General features: G+C 37.2%; 1 non-coding gene across 1 annotated transcript; it reads right to left on the reverse strand.

Moving 5' to 3' along the window:
• Window positions 1–2,086: 2,086 nt before the first annotated feature.
• Window positions 2,087–2,190, reverse strand: LOC143393303 (small nucleolar RNA U13). The gene has a single exon (XR_013090597.1). It is a non-coding gene; the product is annotated as a small nucleolar RNA U13 (small nucleolar RNA).
• Window positions 2,191–6,116: the final 3,926 nt, after the last annotated feature.

Below are 6,116 nucleotides of genomic sequence, written 5' to 3' on the forward strand. Positions count from 1 at the left end.
GCATAAAATAATCTATTTTTTGAGATAGGGTCTCACTGTGTTGCCAAGGTTAGACTCAAATCCCTGGGCTCAAGAGATCCTCCTGCCTCAGCCTACCAAATAGCTGGAACTACAGGTTCACTGTGACTAGAGATAACAAAATATTTTTGTTTATTCTTAATTTAAAAGTGAGAAGACCGAGGCTCAGAAAGGACAAATGATCAGCCATAAAACAGAGAGATTAGAGGTAAATCTCATTCTCTCCACCTCTGAGATCAGCAAATGTACCTTTCTCTAATCATCAAGGCTAACCCTCTGCACTATAAGATAGGAAATTCTGGGAGGCAAGGCATGTTCCCTTATTCTGGGCCAAAAATATCAAAGAAATGGTGTATATCAGAGGCCTTCAGATATGTGGCTTACTGGCGCTATAGCTCAGTCATACAGGATGTACAACTTGTACAAATTTCTCTGTCCCAGGAGTTTAAAACAAGCCCTGGGAAAATCTTTTCTTGTCAGTCAAGTGAACACTAGATAATAAGAGAGGAGAATATTGATGGCTGATTAGCTATTTTCAGTGTGTCAGTGTTATCTACAGGGATTAAGTGGAAACGACAGTTCTATCTACAGCATTAACTGGTTATACACACTTGCAGAATTTTGTCAGATGGTAATTTTCATCTCCCACTCATTAGATCACTTGAAAATATTGCTTTGGAAAAAGCTTGGTCTTTTGGATTCACAGACTGAATTTTGCTTACTAATATGTGACCTCAGACAAGTTGCTGAACTTTGATGGGCCTTAAATTTCTTAGTTGTAAAAATAGAAGAAACTGGTGTATAGATGAGTGGTAGAGTGTGTGTTTAACATGTGAGAAACTCTGAATTCAATCCTCAGCACCTCATCCCCAAAATAGAGAATAATACCTTCTTCATAGGGTCACTGAGTTAAATTAGATAATGTTTGCAAAGTGTTTAGCACAATGCATGCCAATTAGTAAATGCTTATAAATGATGGTTAATGTTATTACAAGTAAAGTGTTAACAATGCTTGGTACACAGTAGGCCCAAAAAGTGTTAAGTATTGGTAGTATTGTGGCTACTGCTATGTCAAGAGGCAATAATGAAGCATTTTGTGAAAGTTTTTTTTTTTTTTTTTTTGTGTGTGTGTGTGTGTGTGTGTTCAGTACTAGGAATAGAAGCCAGGGCCTCATGCATGCTAGGTAAGTGCTTTACACTAAACTATACAATTAGCCCCATTGAAAATACATTTTAAAATATTTTGTAGTTGTAGATGGACAGAATACCTTTGTTTTATTTGTTAATTTTTATGTGGTGCTAAGGATTGAACCAAGTGCCTCACATGTGCAAGGCAAGTGTTCTGCCACTGAGCTCCACTCAGCCTGGAAATATATTTTTTAAGCAGGGGAAAGAGGTGAATTGGAGATTCCTTTGCTCTGAAAAGTACACCCTGTTTCTCAAAATGTAAACATGATTGAATTAAAATATCTGAAATACTTGTTTAATTGCCGGTTCCCGAACCAACCCCAGATCTACTGAAAGGGAATTTTTAAGAGTGGGTTCTGGATTGCCACATTTTAAACCAGCTCCCTGGTGATTATTAACTAAATTTTAAGAACAATTAATGTACAGCATCCTAACATACCAGCTCTCAGGATTTGCACTTCTAATTATTATCAAGGATTTGGGCAGTGGTTGGACTGAGAAGGGCAAACGTTTCTACTTTCTCAGAGGGATCACAGAATTCTTACTCCCATTCCTTTACATTCTTCCAGAGAAAGCTCTCTTTGCATCTTGTACCATTCTTCCTAGTCAGTTTCCACACTGGCTCTGTGGATTCCCTCCTAAACAAGTTTCTGTCTTTGCACCTGCATATTCTGACCAACGACAGCTCTACTTTTAAAAAAGTTAGCATTTTTAAAACTGAGGTTATGTAATGTGTTAGCTTGTAGGTAAAAGTTCTATTTTGACATTTTCAAAGAAGATGCTGAAACTGTCATTCAAATTTTAATAGCTTTTAAAACATTAAACATCAAAAGGTTTTTCCCATTTATGTCTCCCTTTGACCCTCACTGTTTTCCCTGCATATCAGACAGGTAATGTGCCAAACTAAGCAATAAGGTCTGAAGGAAGCACATGTCACACCATGATGTGAAAACCTAATCATCATACTATGAACCACAGAAGGATCTGACTCTTATTTTATTCCTCCCGGCAGCTAGTCTACACCCAAGAATAAAAACAAACAAACAAAACAAAACAACAAAAACTCAGCATAGAAGTCTTTACTTGAGACTCAGATTTTCAAAATTCAGAAATGTGTTAGCTTCTCAGTAGATGAGTAAAGTGAAAATAAATTTAATCAATTAATTATTTTTTAGTTATAGATGGACACAATACCTTTATTTAATTCATTTATTTCTATGTGGTGCTGAAGATTGAACCCAGTTCCTCATACATGCTAGGCAAGTGCTCTACCCCAGAGCAACAACCCTGGCCCTGAAAATGAATTTTCTCAGCAGCAGAAATTTCATTCTAGTTTGCATGATGTGACATCGTTTGGGGGACAGTGTTCACAGGCCTAGCCAATCCTGTGGCCCATATCCTACTGTGGGTTGTCTCTTTTCCAACTGCTTACCCACTTCATATTCCTCTGACACAGCCTCAAAAAGGACAGAGCGAAAAGAGTATTTTCAACAGATGCTGAGTCTATATGATGACATACATAGTGATATTCAACACCCAGGGATTCACACACACCTGCCAATCCAAAGCCAATTTTTCTTCATAATGGCAAACTTTTCAGATATCCAAAGGTTTCATAGTGATTATCAGACAATTCAACACAAAAGCTGCTCCTGTCCTTTGCTGCATCCCTATTGGGCTTTCCATTCATCCAGAATGACAAGGCCATCATAGTGCTTTACAACCAATTTTAAGATTTCTCTTGAACATAAAAGTCACAGTTGGAATCAGGTGACATTGCAAAACCTGTTTTGAAAGTCATTACTCCCATCCCACCCCACCCTGTCAGAATGACAGGGGTTACATTCAGAATACAGACCAACAGAGTAAGTGGGAAGTTGAACTTGTAGGATTTGATTTGGTCACATGATAATTTCAACAAATCTTGACTTTGGGAATGAGAGACAGCCATATGCAATTTGATAGACTGCCAATCTCAGACACATTATGCATTATACCATATGTCACTGACTTCAAGGATGATTTTTGAACCAGTTCATTTTGAATGCCACTTATGAAAGATCACATCTTTGGCATTTGATATGACTGATGATTAGTCTCTGAGCTATAAAGGATTCCATTCCAGAGAAAGAAGTGTATAGTGAAATAAAAATGTTTCCCCTGAAGAACTCTGCTTGGTTCTATTTTTCCTTTTCCATCTTTTCATGATATTTTTAGTGTCCCAGATATGCTTATTCTGACACAGTCTTGATTGACATAGACTTTCACCCGAGGTTCTATCTAATCTGCAAATAAATTCTCCAGAATCAAAGGACATATTTCTATCTACAGTGAAAAGTAAAGCAAACCCAATTTTCCAGACCTGTCTGTACAAACCGTGTAGTTACTCACTTCCAGGGATGAGAATACAGGGATATCTCTGCTGGGAGAAAATTATGTATTAGTATCTGGCAAGCAGGACATATATTTTGATGGGCCCCGTTTTATTTGCAATTCAAAACTGGCAAATGTTATTTCGAATATTAGCTCTGATGACTTGAAAAAAAAGACGTCGGAATTTTTTAAAAAGATACCAGAAGCTGTGGGCCCTCCCTCCCCTAGTTTGAGTGTCAATCAGAAAAGAACTTTCTCCCAAAATATAAATTGCTCTAAGTTACTGTGCTGTTTTAATTACAAATGATTATAAACCATCATTATAATATTTTGTATTTTCTAGGGAGAGACAAATTGATTAAATTTTCTTTGGCATAGCCATACCTGTGTGATTAATTTTCATGAAGAAATAGGGAAAGAGACGTGTGGTCTATCATTGCCTATTTTAATGTGGTGGACCTTTGAACTTATGGAAAATGTGGAATCATTTCAAATGAGTGCTTTACATGGACAGCACCCAGTGACAGTATTTATACCAGGCCACCTGGTGTAGGCATAAATTGCAACAGAGAGGTAGAAGAAATAACACTGTAATATTTGGGGGTTAATTTCAAACACAGGAAATAATTGTTTCCTTGTCACAAGAACTCCAATAATGTTTCTGGGATATTTTTGCTAGAGGGATATCAAAGATATTTAATTCAACAGTGAAATTTTATTGAGAGGAGACAGGCTGAGAGAAGTTATACAACTACTTATGATTTATTGATGGCAATGCTGGAGTGAGAAGCCAGATTCCTAGGGTTAGGCCAACATTTTCCCAACTGGCAGCTCTGAATAATTGGATTCCTCTACTGGAATCTGGCTTCACAGCTCTTAGGCGGGAAGAAAGGGAAAAATATGGTTCCCTTAGGTTGTGTCCCAAAGATTGTATCCCATTCCATACATATGGTCAGAGGTGTGTGATTATGTAGTTACTCAAGACCATGTTTCTCTTGCAGCGGGCTGGAAGATGGGTTGACATTTCACCTGACTGGCTGGATATGCAGGCATCTGTACTGAAGATTCAGCTTTCTAATAGTTTGGTTACTTGGAAAAGGTGTGCGCAGGGTGCTGGAATCAGAATCAAAGGACATCCTCTCATGAATTTCTCAGAACCCTTTCTTATGGCTATTTAAGAAGGGACATTTTAGCTGTCATTAGGATGAAAAGTGGAAAAGAAATTTAGCAAGGTTGAAATTTGCTGTGGGAAGAAATAAACAGCTCCCATGGCCTCTGAGAGTCCCATAGTTGGAGGGTTTTCTTGAGAACTTTATTTACAACTCTCAGATGTTAAAACCAGCTGCTTACAAATATCTTTCATATCTTTCTCTACTCTCAAGGAACATGATCTAAATATGAATCATCACAGGCACCGAGATCTTGGCTAGAAAAGTCTTCCTAGTGACACAGTATCCTATTCCTTGAGAAGTGCCAGAGGAATTCTTTCCATTGCTTCTTCCTCAGAAGAGAGGCAATGGGGTGGAGTGGAAAAAGCACAGGTTTTGGCGATAATTAGACTTGAGTTTTAATTTTGACTCAGCTGCTTAGTGATTGACCTGACAAAAGTAAATTAAACTCTCTGAGTCACAGTTTTCTCATCTAAAAATGGAGATAATGTTACCTACTTCAGAAGGTAGTGGCAAAAGCAGAAAACGTGTTTATAAAAATATATGTGAAGGGTTGAGGTTGTGGCTCAGTGGTAGAGTGCCTAGCACCTGTAAGGCACTGGGTTCGATCTTCAGTACCACATAAAAAATAAATAAATAAAATAAAGGTATTGTATCCATCCACAACTAAAATAAAAAATAAAAATATGTGTGAAGTACCCAAACAGTAGATTCTGAATAAAGCATAACTTGCAACTATGATTTTTTTTTTTTAAGGTTAGGCGTGGCTAACTAGAGCAGAGCACTGACTTCCTGTATCACAAAAGCTTTTGAGAGTTTATTGCCCTATGAATTCCTAACACTTGCCAGTGTTGGTATGTGTTGGGGGTGGAGGGCTGGATGAGAGCAGACAAAGCAAGACACTGGTTCTTATCTTTTTTACTAAAATTTTAGTACTTTGTAAAACCTTTTTTCTTTCTCATTCCTTTGTTTCTCATTTGCCTTTTAATAGTATTTACTTTTCAAATAAAAATAATACATTAATACATTCTTGTTAGGAAATGTGAACAGAAGCACCCCTGTCATTCCTTTTTTCTGACTAGGGGTGAATCAAAATAGCTGCTGCTATAGAGATGAAATGCTAGCAAGTAAACAGTCAAGGCTGGCTCTTCCTGTGAGAAGTCAAAATTGTCTTAAGTATTCTTGTGGGTTCATTTTTCCATATGAAGGTTAGAAGCAGTTTTTCAAGTTTTGTCAAAAGTCCTTTGGGATTTTGATTTGAGTTACATCGAATTATAAGTTGATTTTAAGAGAATTAGCACCATTAAAATGTTGAATATTTTCCATTATAAGCAGAGTTTTTCTCCAAATTTTCTAGTTTGTTTTTAT

The sequence above is a fragment of the Callospermophilus lateralis genome, chromosome 2, assembly GCF_048772815.1.
Source record: "Callospermophilus lateralis isolate mCalLat2 chromosome 2, mCalLat2.hap1, whole genome shotgun sequence".
In the NCBI taxonomy this organism is placed as follows: domain Eukaryota; kingdom Metazoa; phylum Chordata; class Mammalia; order Rodentia; family Sciuridae; genus Callospermophilus; species Callospermophilus lateralis.